This window comes from Halichoerus grypus, chromosome 7, assembly GCF_964656455.1.
Source record: "Halichoerus grypus chromosome 7, mHalGry1.hap1.1, whole genome shotgun sequence".
In the NCBI taxonomy this organism is placed as follows: domain Eukaryota; kingdom Metazoa; phylum Chordata; class Mammalia; order Carnivora; family Phocidae; genus Halichoerus; species Halichoerus grypus.
In genome coordinates this window covers 116,168,368-116,181,836 of record NC_135718.1, presented here as the reverse complement: position 1 = coordinate 116,181,836, position 13,469 = coordinate 116,168,368, and the positions used below count along the sequence as shown (strand labels likewise).

The following is a 13,469-nucleotide window of genomic DNA, read 5'->3' as shown; positions in this document are numbered from 1 at the left end:
ACATTTGGATTTCATATTTACAGGTCCAGAAGTATTATCAGTTAAGTGTGACAGAGTAGTGTCTTATTACAAATTCTGAATTTTTGGTTTTTTGGTGTTAGCCAACTTTACCAATATTGTTAGAGAACAAATCTGCAAAACCTGCAACAATTGTATCCATGGTCTTCCTCTCATTATCCCTCCATTTCATTATCCAGTGATGTTCATATGCCAGGAGACACCAATGTCAAATCTCTGACACAGCAAGCATGATTCCTTAACATAAACCCAAAAGAAACAGAATAAGACAGGAAATGATAAAATTAGTTTCTCTCTACAAATAAATACTTTCTTTGAAACTCTTCGTCATATAAGTTCTTATCAGTTCCCACAGTGCCTATAAGTAGGAATTAGACTGACTTATCCAGCACTTCCCTTCATGGGTATCCTATTTCTCAATTAGGAATTCACATAGTCTGTATGCATTAATCTATATCTAGTTGCACCATAAAACCAAAATCTTTTATTATCAACAAATCAGCAAGACAATGTGCTTGACATTCTGGTTTAAATCATGTAAAAAGTTCTGCTTTGAACAGGACACCAATTGATTTTTTTTTTTAAGATTTTATTTATTTGACAGAGAGAGACACAGCGAGAGAGGGAACACAAGCAGGGGGAGTGAGAGAGGGAGAAGCAGGCTTCCCGCTGAGCAGGGAGCCCGATGCGGGGCTCGATCCCAGGACCCTGGGATCATGACCTGAGCCGAAGGCAGACGCTTAACGACTGAGCCACTCAGGTGCTCCAGGACCCCAATTGATTTGTCTCCATCTTAGTTAGACTCATTTTGTGTGTGTGTGTGTGTGTGTGTGTGTGTGTGTGTGTTAGAGAATGAATGTGAGGGAAAGAGAGAGAGAATGTTGTAATTGTTTGAACTTCAGTGTACTTTTAAGGATCTTGAGATGCTAATGGAAAAAAGGAAATTGTAACTAAGAAATGTTTTGGATAACATAAAAAAAAAAAACCCTCAAACATCTAGCCATAAACTGGCTCTTAAGTGGATGTTAAAAACATACACACGTGTTTATTTTTTTAATTAATTAACTTCTAAAATTTGTGTATAGTTGACACACAATGTTATATTAGTTTTGGGTGTACAGCATAGTGATTTAACATCTCTATACAAGTGTAGCTACTGTTTGCCACCATACAAAGCTATTACAATATTATTGACTATATACCCTATGCTGTACCTTATATGCCTGTGGACCTACTCATTCCATAACTGGAAGCCTGTATCTCCCAGTCTCCTTCACCCATTGTGCTCCTCCCCCCACCTCTTCCCTCTGGCAACCACCAGTTTGTTCTCTGTATTTATTGGTCTGATTCTGACAGGCATTTATTGTAAATAAAATAGAATTGAACAGATCTTCTACAGTTAGATAGGAAAAGTTTTGTGAAAGACACATACATATTATAAATACAGTATATGTTATATACATACATGCATATATAAATACTAAGACTATTGTGGATCCCAGTCAAAAAGTGTGAAAGCCACTAAGGCACATGTAGAAAAGTGGGAAATTGTATTTTTATGATGCTGGTATAGATTATTTGATCAAAGTTTAAAACCTGTGCTATTAAAAAAACAGTGCTTTCTGTGCTAGGACTAGCTGGTACAAAGCATGAACACAGTTCTCCAGAGTAATGAGATAACAATCTGCCTTAGTCTGCTCAGGCTGCCGTAACCAAATACCATTGACTGAAGGGCTTAAACAACAGACATTTATTTTCTCACCGTTGTGGAGGCTGGAAGTTCATAATGAAGGTGCCAGCAAGGTTAGTTTCTGGTCCGATCTCTCTCCTCAGCTTACGGATGCTGCCTTCTCCCCATGGTCTTTACGTGGTCTTTTCTCTGTGCACCTGCCTGGAGAGAGAGTTCCAGTGGCTTTTCCTCTTCTTGTAAGGACATCAGTCAGCCCTGTAGACTCAGGGATGCACCCTTATGACCTCATTTAACCTTAATTACATCCTGAAAGGCCCCATCTCTAAAAACAGTCACATTGGGGGTTTAGGGCTTCAACTTACGCATCTTTAGAGGACACACTTGGGGCCATAACACCATCCTTTGAAATAAAGTGAAATTTCTACATTACCTGGCTATATTTAACATGAAAAACAAGTTCACGTGCTTTCCTATGTGTGATCTTCATGATTCTCAAACAGAAGTATGAGATCTATTACTTTTAAACACTGAAAAGTAGTAAACTTTTTTTTTTTCTTACTATAAGTCTTTGAGCTTTCACCTGACCTTCGGACTCGCATGTGGTTCTGGTGACTGCGTCTATAGAAAGCTCCTGTGAGTAAAGGCCACGAGCAAAATTTACCGTGAGCCCTCCTGGAGCCGCTCTGGGCGGTTGAGCCAATTAAAATGGAGCCGCCAGTTTGAGCAGATGTGTGTTTTCTAATTTATTTATAATGCAGTTTAGGGAAATGACAGAGTTGAGTTACAGATTCAACAGAGGAATGTGAAGAAAGAAAGGGACAGACAATTTATAACTGAGCTATAGATGATCAGAGCCAAATGTTTTACAAACGGAAATGCTACAAAAATGTCTACAGCAATGGGAGAAGGATTATTCGATCATTTTATTTTGAAATAACTCCCGAAAGGTCATAATTAAATAAAACACAACTAAATACATTTGAGTTGTCATCTTTCCATAGATGGACCATACATGCCAGGTGACTGTTCTCTGTGTATTCCTTACCTTCTGTCCCTAAACCATTCCAGATACTGTACCCTTTGCAAACCTCCTACATGTTCAGAAGCAACAAGGTTTTATCTAGTTTTCAGTCTTGATGAATAAAAATGCTGCATATTTTTGATAACTTGAAATTCTGTCTATTAAAAATGTAATATAGAATATACAAAATAATATATAGCATTAAATTTGCAAGTGATAATATTAAAACATACATTTTCCCCAAATGAAAATATTTTGCCTAATAATGTGTTACGTATTTAAAAAAAATATTCTTAAACCATATCAGTTGAGTATAAATATATACATCTAATCATATGTGGCCTTATTTCTGGTTTTTTTTAATGCTAAAGTATATTTTGTTTCCAATGAGGACTAATTTTAATGAAAATATGGTTAGAAATAAGGAAAAATCGTTTTTAATGAACATGCTGAAATAAAATATGTCGGTATAGCTAATCCATATGAAATATTTGCAGAAGAAATAGTTGGTTGAAGCAATACTGCATTGTTTCAAAATGTCATACATAATTATAGTTGATCTGCATTCCTCAAGGGAAATAATAATGACCTCAATCCTTTTTCCATGGAGACACATGAGTTTCTGTAAAAGTGTTTATTTGTCTCATTATTTTTAAAAGTTTAATGGAGAGTAGGCGCATGTTCAACAAGAAGAATTGTATGACTAATTATCTTTTCCTATTAAGCCATGTACCCTCTTCTGAGGAAATGATGTTTCCATTTAGAAAATAAAGATTACTTAGGTATTCTGGATAATACAATAAAACCACTATCTGAGGCAGCTATAATAAAAAGAAAAATGTGACCACAAAAGTCAGAAGGGAAATTTTGAAGCAAGCACAGAATCGTGCATCCTTCTTATGCATTATTTTCTACTGTTTACAGGCCTTTCATTTGAAAAGCCTGTGATTTCTGCATAGGTCTTGTATTGATTGATGTATACGTTCCCATGTCTGGAGTGTTCCTGTCCATATGTGAGACGAGCACCCCCACGTCCCCCCACCCCCGGCATGCCAGTGTTGTCAGACCGTGTGGCCCTGCAGCTGGCCACAGTGAGCAGACAGCCAAGTATCACGTCTTTACCAGTGTCATGTGTTTTACTCTCCAGAGGGGTTCGTGGTAATGGAGATGCTCATGTTAGCAGGTTGGCCTTACATCATAGTCAAAACTGCCTTTGGTTGGGAAGCTGTGGTGCCAGAAGGCTTCCAAGACTGTGCCTGGAACTTAGTTGGCCCCAGGGGGCCTGAGAATATGGAGGAAGGCTTAGCTGGCAGCAGCATTTGGTCTTTCCCAGACCTCATTCGGGATGGTGAGGCCTCCTTCTGTGAAAGAGCTGAGACTAGGCAGCCGTTTTTCCTGTCCAGGATGGGCAAGTAAAGAGCATTTGCAGCCTGAGTCCTGGAAAGGTAGCAGCAGACCACTTTCTGTTATTTCTTATGGGAGAAGGGCTTTGACTAGGAAAGGCTTGTATGCCCTTTGAAATAGGTTAGCCTTAATTCTGAAAACCTGAGGAAGCCATTGAAGGATTTTAAGTAAGTGGAATGAATGATCTTGTCAACAGTGAGGAAGATGGGTTAGAAACAAAGCTGGAGGCAGGACAATCATTCGGGAGAGGTTAGTGCAGGAATCCGGGTACTACAGAATGAAGGCACTATGGTGGCAGTGGGATGGAGATGAAAGTATGGGTTTCAAAACCGTTTGGGGGATAGAAGGAATAAGACTTGGTAACCCATTAGCTTTGGGCAGCAAAGAGAAAAGGAGGGTGACATCCATGGTTCTCGCTTTGGATGGAATTACAAAACACAGGAAAATGAGAGATTCTGAGGGAGGAATAAAGATGTCATTTTGGACATGTTGTGATGGAACGATGTGTTGGATATCAGGTGGCTAATGTACGTGTAAACAAAGAAGGATGGGAACTGGAGAGATAGTTTGGGGATGTCATCACTACATAAATGACAGTGTAAGTTGTGAGTACAGATAAATTCACCTAATCGAGATTTGTCAAGTAAGTCAACAAGAGAGCTAAAAATGGAACCTGGCATATAATACCTTCATTTAAGGGGGAAGGGGTAGAACACAGTGACTATAAAGGACTATTCAGCAAATAATGTATCCAAATACATTGATTCACAGTTGGGTCTGTTGGAAGGACAAAGGAGTTGGAGTTTTGAAGCGAGGATAATTGAAGTGATGGATCAGATTAGCTAAAGACAATGGAGAAGAAAAGGAATCAAACGTAAAACAGATAAGTCACTAGAATTCCCTATGAGGGTGTGCTCCAGGGGTGCCAGTCCTGTAGGAAGAAAAAAGTGTAAACATTGCCTCCTGGGATTGTGCCATGGAGTGGGTATATTCTAAGACGGTTCTTTGGGCACATCAAGCCCAATTTCCAAGGCCAACACCCAGGGTTTTTTTATGGAAATAGGAGCCCTTGGAGCACAAGTGACAGAAAACTATGTGCATGGTGCTGTATGGGGTTGAGCAGTGTTAGCAGTCCTGATCCTGGGTACTGCTGGGCATGCATACGCGGTGCATATGGACGGTGAGGGGATGGGAGGTGAGCTGTGGGATGGCAGCGTCAAATTGGCAGGACAGGAAAAAGACTGGAGGCGTGGAGACCAGCTGGGAGATTATTTAACATCTAATTCATTCTTAAATCACTCATTTAAAAAATACTTACTAAGTACTATATGATGAGTGCTGCATTAGTTTCTGGGAGTAACTTCATTGGTGCTAATTTGAGGCTGATGTCTTTTTTGGGAAGATTCCATAGGTGGTGCATTTCCTAACTGATCTTTATAATGTTGGCTTTTACTTTTCTTCTAGAGATGGAAAAAGGAGTTTTGACTAAGAAGGCACTTAGTCTTTGATTAGTTCCAAAAATAGCCTGCTTTTACTTTTTTCTTTTCTCTCCCCACCCCCTCTTCCTCCCTTCTCTTCCTTTCTTTAACCTTCAAACAACATATCAGATTTTGTAGTCCTTGCTTTGATTTCCAGCATGGGGCGAGGGCGGGGGCGGGCATTACTGTTTAGTTCAAATTTTTTCTTGGTATATTTTTGTTGTTCTCTGTTGAGATGCTAAAGTAGTTGTAAATAACTGAAGTTGGACTGTGGGCACAATATACAGTGATCATAAGACTTCACAGGTTTATATTTCAGTGCATATAACTCTTTGGCTAAAGGGTAAGAATAAAATAAAATCAAGGCAGGCAGTATCACTTAAAATGAGGCAGATATAAAGGGCCCTTCTTTTCTGTCCCATGGGGAGGGAGGTGTCCCTCACTGTGCTATGGGGAAAAGCTCAGAGCAGTCAGACTTTGAGGTTTATCTGTTGGTCTATATTTGACTCTGCTTGGTTGTGCCGAAGAGAAAGGTCCTTCTTTTTCCAGGTTGAGCCTCAGCTGGGCAAGTTATTACCTATTTAGTATTAGTAAACAGAAATTTGGAAAGGAGAATAAAGATAAATAAAAGAACAAATAACAATGTAAAACTTAAATTATGCTTTGAGGCAACAGTAACTCTTACACACCAACTAGCACGTGTCTAATTTCTAAATTTTATGGACAGTCATTTCTGTAGAATCAAGACCCCAAATTATGTCTCTAGATCATCCCAGGATTATATTGCATCCATGAACCTTTGCAGGTCCAGTGTTAGGAAGCTCTTACAAGTCAAAATATATGCTAAAAACAAAATTGGATTTGAGAGTGGTAAAAATGGAAGTACTTTTCTTCTAGAATATACTTTATTTCTTTTTTAATGTTAAATGAGATAATGAGGCAAAGCGCTCAGCTGTGAAATAATAATTGCTAATAAGGAAGCTGAAGCACAGGGAGGTAAGATGACTTGCTTAAGGTTATAAAGCTAGTAAGAGGAAGAATCTGTAATCAACCCAGATGGCATGACTCCATGGCCCAATCTTTTTGCTAAGCTGTCTTTTTTTTGCTATGCTGCCTCCCAAGTGCCTAAAAAAGTTAGGTATGTATAATTGTTATTGCTATTTTTTTCTTATTATTATTTTATATGTAAGTAATATCAACACATTACAAATAAGTACCCAAATCTGACCCATCTGTTACTATGTAGCTATAGAAAAGGGCTTTGTGAATTTCGTTTGGTCACCGTGTTATGGTACAAGTCAGTGATCTCTTGAAATATAAAGTTTTAACATTCTTTTAAATGCATGCAAATTATTTGTATGATTTCTAAAAAGTGCATGGGCTTTGGAGCCCTTGGAACTGAGATTTAATACTATCTTAACTATTTACTAGCTTTGCAAACTTCACCAAAATACCTAATCTGAGTCTCCATGTTCTTATAAACTGAGATTTAACCTCCTTAATGAGGCTGCTTTATAAAGATTTAGTGGGTAGAGTGTGGGACGTGGCTAAGTGCTTACTAGATGCTTGTTCTTTTCCTCCTGGGTTTCTGAAGAAATTAGTATCAAATTACTATCCCAAATCAAGGAATCCTGTAAAGCTCTAAAACTATCCTTTAGATACCATCATATAGGGGCACCTGGGTGGCTCAGTCGTTAAGCGTCTGCCTTCGGCTCAGGTCATGATCCCAGGGTCCTGGGATCGAGTCCCGCATCGGGCTCCCTGCTCAGCGGAGAGCCTGCTTCTCCCTCTCCCACTCCCCCTGCTTGTGTTCCCTCTCGCTATGTCTCTGTCAAATAAATAAAATCTTAAAAAAAAAAAAAAAGATACCATCATATATTATTGGGAAATGCTATGAATGCTTATATGTCTAAACATCTCATCTGGCTGAAATAAAAAGTAAAAATAAAAGAAAAGGTAAACAAGAAAACATTAAGGTTATGTATATTGCTAGAATTTAATCACAAACCCAGAGTCCATATGAAATGTCTAGGAAAAAGTGAGTGCAAGAATTTCAAGTATGTTGGATGTTCTATGGACTTGAAAACTAGGTTCTGCATTAAATGTTCCTTAAATCTACCCACATTACTATTATCTTAATTCTTTTCTTGAATTAGAGCAGCAGATTTTCTGGTGTCTTCATGTATGGACTGAGGTAGAATCTTATTTGTATTTTTCGTTTTATTAAACTGGGAAGGAGTAGCTCAAATTTTACTTAAAAAAAAATGGGGGAAGATTCCTTTCTTTTTTTTTCTCTTTTAGATTGAACCCTCACTATTTCTAAATTGTAACTTGTTTTTGCTCCAGGTATTTCACAGAATGTCATCTCGTAATGGATATTCAGAGTAATTTTTTTCTATTCATTTGTACATAATAGGAAAATAATAGGTTTTGCCTCAAAGCACTTTATAAGTAATTTTATTTTCTTTTGCTAGAGAGCATATTATGGGGATTTAATGCATCAAGATATAATGTTATCTCTTTTGACTGTTTTGATACCATCATCTGTTCTGAGAATTTGTGTTAGGAATAGTGGTCACCATGAACTTTGCTTTCAAAATTGTTTTTGGACTTTCTTCATCAAACCAAAGTATTGTGCTTGCCTGTATTCAGAGCTAAAATCCATCAAATTTGGGCGCCTGGGTGGCTCAGTTGGTTAAGCCTCTGCCTTCAGCTCAGATCATGATCCCGGGGTCCTGGGATCGAGCCCCGCATTAGGCTCCCTGCTCAGAGGGGAGCCTGCTTCTCCCTCTCCCTGCCGCTCTCCCTGCTTGTACTTTTTCTCTCTTTCTGTCAAATAAATAAATAAAATCTTTAAAAAGTAAAAATAAAATCCATCAAATTTTACAAAACATCAAGCTTGTGTTTGCTGAGAACACAAGCAAGTATGTTTTCAAAGATGGGTCAACAAAATAAATTTGTTTTTAGTTCCTATTCATAGATGGCTCTTCCTAAAAGAAGATTTGTTCGTGGTCGGTTGGAGCTGAGTAGGGAGCCCACTTTGAAGTTTAATCAGGGATTATTTGATCATCTTTTGCAACAAAGTGTGGTGATTTGTTTAGTGTTCAGTGGATGGCACCCTAATTGTAGTAAAGGAATTTAGTTCTTCCTGCCTAAACTTGATTTGAACCCAAAGAATGGCTTCCAATGAATGATCATAGTAAAGGAATTTAGTTCTTCCTGCCTAAACTTGATTTGAACCCAAAGAATGGCTTCCAATGAATGATCATGTGTACATGCACACACACACACATATAAAATCTGTTTCCCAACAAGGAAGATTCCCTGTTCTTCTTCCAGTAAAAGTGTTAGTCCATCAGTGCTATTCATGAAATATGTGTTTCTCCTCACAGACACGTGTGAGGATTGCACTTCTTCCCCTTGTGGTTGGTGAGCCATATGAATAGTTCTGGCCAATGACTTGTGCCCAGAACTGATACGAGCAGAACAAAAAGAAGATTTAATTGCACCTGTGAGCCCCCCGCCAAGAGTGTACTTGCCTCCGGCACAGTGACTATAGGAGATCATGGTGCATCGTCAGCCTGGGTCCCTGACTAACACCAGTGACATGTAGGCAGTTAGCCTGAGTGAGAGATTAACCTTTGTTCTTTAAGCCACTAAAATTAAGGAGCTGTTTGCTAGAGATTATAACTGCTTCTATTTTGACTAATCTGGTAAAACATAAACATTGCTCTAATTCAAGGAAAGAGTCATGATAATAATTTGGAGGATTAAAATTTTATGTATCATGCTCATATTTGGTGAATTTTGTATTAGTTTCCAAATCTCTGATGAACTTAGGTATATCGTCTGAATTTATAATATTTAAGATACTATGTTATCTGTTTTTATATTATTTAAGATTCACTAGTGGTTTTATTAGAACAGAAGCATCAAAGTAACAGTTGAAGCAAGGAGACTATAGATGGATTTTAAATTGTACAGAGACCAGATAGTCCTGTTTCTGTAAAAAAGCAATCTCTGCCGTCATTCAGGATTGGGTCCAGTGATATTGAATCTGTTCTATATGTAAACTTTATAGAAGAAAGAATCTTGAACTGATGTTGAGTTTCATAAAACTAATGTCTAACACCAAAGTAATCACAAATATAAAAGAGCAAATATCCTTATATTTTTGAAATTTATTAGGTTGAACTATATGAAATTATTGACATTCAACCATTTTGACCTTAAGAATCACAATTCCATATGGTTTAATCTATTAGTCTAAGGAACTGGATTTACAAACCAGTTTCTACAAATATTATAATTTTCATATTATAATCTGTACCTTGGATTATGACCTACACATTAGGCAAAATCATATTTGGCTAAACATTGCTTTATTCAGTACTTGGCTAAAACTTGTCAAAATTCCATTCAATTATGTATAAACTGTAGACTGATTATCTCAACTTGAAGACAGACCAGTTGGTTGTGCTTGCATGTTCCAAACGCCTGTCCTTATTACACTTGTCAGTGGTTACTCCAGACTGTAGTTCTGGATTTCCCTGTTCTTTCCTTATCTGGGCATGTCATAACTGCTGAAGCTCTCTCTGGGGCCACTTCAAGCCAATCAGGAATAGAGATTCCTCACTTTATTCCTCATAATACAGTTAATATGAGGCTGAGACAGTCTGTAGCTTTGTGGAAGGCTTGAGGATAACCTGAGGGAATTACAGAGCTGAAGGGGACAACTTGATGCTAGGTGATCAAAGCAAATTGCTCCTAGAATCCACTGGTCATCTTCTCAAACTTTCCTGCCTCAGCCATTTCACTCCTCAACCTCTGGCTTGGTGGCATATTGTAGGGGTCTATTTGTCACTCTAGATGGGTTTATTCTGTTGGGTGTTCCCTCTCCTGAGTACAGAGACCAAACCAGCAGAAAACCAGTTGACGTGATAATAATATATCCAATATATAAAAAATATACAACATATGCAAATATATTCTCCCCCAAATGGAGATACCCATTTAAATTATTAAACATCATATTGGATTGGTCTAAAGCAACTCCATTTGGACTGCTTCCTCTGGTAAGGTTCTTCTAAGAACTGGGGATAGGTACTTGACTTACATGTCTATGATTAAACAAACAAAACAAACACACACACAAAAACGTGCTCTCCAAAGTAGTCACTTTCATAATGAGGTGGATGCAACTTACAAGGATAAACTCTAGCTCCAGAATATCAGGTTGCTTATGATCCCTGAAATGTCAGTTTTTTTCATCTTTAGAATTAAAAAAAAGAAAAGAAAAAGCTTCTTACATCTTATACTAGATATCCCTCCTACACATGGTTGTTCATCACTGCTCTGGCAATGACTTTCATAATTTCTCTGTACCAACAAGCACTTAGTTATCTGTTGAAGAAAATGTTTGTATGAAATATTGCCCTAAAGCTGGTAGAAAATCAATCATATTGGGAAATCTTACTATACAAAGGAATTTATTTCCTAAGCTGGAAGCTGTGTATATAAACATGATGATATTCTTCATGGAATTTCTCACAAATGCCAAGGTTTGTAATGTGTTGGTGGTCCCTTCAGTATCCTGGTACCTATCTGTGAGAAGCTAGGACATTTATTTTAGTGCTATCTGGTGCTATTTTTATGCTATCTGGTGACATATACATAAAAGTCTTTGCACTGACCATTCCCTCCACCAGGAACGCTCTTTGCTTTTTTCCAGGATTATCTATCAGGCTCACTTACTGATATTTTCAAGTCTTTTTTTTTTTTTTTTTGAAGATTTTCTTTATTTGAGAGAGAGTGCGTGCATGCGCACACATGACCACAAGCAAGGGGAGGGGCAGAGGAAGAGGGAGAGAGACTCCTCACTGAGCTTGGTGCCTGACGCAGGGCCAGATCCCAAGACCCTGAGATCACAACCTGAGCCAAAATTGGAGGCTTAACTGACTAGGCACCCCAAGTCTTTTTTTTTTTTTTTTTTTAGTCACCATACAATACATCATTAGTTTTTGATGTGGTGATCCATGATCCAAATCTTTTTTTAAAAAAATAACTTTGGTGTTTAATCATGAAAACAATTTGCCATTACGAAACAACTTTAGGGGAGAAAAATCTTCCCCATTAAAATAAACTAATCAAAATTGCAAATATTATAGCTTAATAGTTCCTGCAAGACTGCCCCTCCATTCAGGATCTTTCCTGTACCATCATATATTGAAAAGAAAGCAGTATTACAGTAATGCTTGATAATTTCATTTAACATAAGAATTTGTTCAATGATTTTTTTTCATCTTTGGCTTTAGTGTTCTTTCTCCTTTGACACATTAAAAGTGCTGCTGCAGTAACCAGTATTTGGGAGACAACATTCACCTTTTTATCACATACCATTTTGAGACCTACACCTTGACCATCCTTTTTAAAAGTTGAAACTCCTCTACCCCCAGCACTCTTGATTCTCCTTGCCTTGCTGTATTTTTTCATCATATTTACCAACTTCTAACGTTCTGTGTGATGTACTCATTGATTAGATTTCATTGTTTATTGCCTGATTCTCATTGTAGAAGGTTTTGTTCACAAGAAAAGGAATTTTTTTTATTTTACTTCATCAGAATCAGGTAAAACAATCCTTGGCATATAATAGACACTCAATTAATGTGTATCTTGTACTTCTTCAGTGATAAAAGAGGAACAGGCTAGTTTTTCCTCCCTGGCAAGTCAGAAATGCTATTTTAATTTAGTTCATTTTTCATTAGTTCATTTAGTTCATTTTTTTACATTTTCAGTAGAACCAAAGTATACTTATTTTGGTTACTTTTATTCATTCTATTGTTGCTTACAGATATAAATAAATTATAATTAATATTTAAAGAATGGACTAATTTCATGATTAAATAGCTTGACATATGAGATACTTAGAAGTTTCAATGAGCTAAACTATTCGTATTTCAATCTTAAAAACTTGAGCAATTACTGTAACATTATCTTACTTTGTAAGACAGTACAAAGTACAAAGTTTGATACCATCAAGCTAGAAGCTAGTTCAAAAGATATCTTTATTCCAGCTGCTATCAAATGTCAGGAAAATGTCATTCTTATTCCTGATATGATGGTTTTATGACAGGAAGCTTCTCGGCAATTTTAATACCTTTATTGTTGTTTGTTTTGTTTTATTTTAAAATAATTGGCCCTTATTTTTCCCTGTGGCTACCTATGAGAGTACCCTCCACTCCCACCCCTGCCCATGTGTAATATTGCTTATAGGCGGTTGATTTTATTTTAAGCATCAGGAACTTTTTCCAGAAGACTTTAATATTTTCAAATTTTCTAGGCTATGTAAAATTGCAAATTTGCTGACTTGAAGGTCATTTATTTTATTTGAAAAGTGAAATGTATACATGAGTAAAGAAAAATGCAGGCAGGAAAGGAGATTTGTGCATAACTGGCCTATTTCTAGAGAACAATACATGTAATAATAGTACTGGATAAAGTGAAGAGAGTGCTTAGAGAAATTTTTTTTTATTATGTTAATCACCATACATTACATCATTTGTTTTTGATGTAGTGTTCCATGATTCATTGTTTGCATATAACACCTAGTACTCCATTCAGTATGTGCCCTCTTTAATACCCATCACCAGGCTAACCTATCCTCCCACGCCCCTCCCCTCTAGAACCCTCAGTTTGTTTCTCAGAGTCCATAGTCTCTCATGGTTCATCTCCCCCTCCGATTACCCCCCCTTCATTCTTCCCCTCCTGCTATCTTCTTTTTTTTTTTTTTTTTAACATATAATGTATTATTTGTTTCAGAGGTACAGGTCTGTGATTCAATAGTCTTACACAATTCACA

At 37.3% G+C, this 13,469-nt stretch overlaps 1 protein-coding gene across 4 annotated transcripts in view; it reads left to right on the top strand.

The window, feature by feature from the left end:
* KCNK2 (potassium two pore domain channel subfamily K member 2) overlaps positions 1 to 13,469 on the top strand; it is a 147,922-nt gene that overhangs the window by 97,580 nt on the left and 36,873 nt on the right. The window lies entirely within an intron of this gene.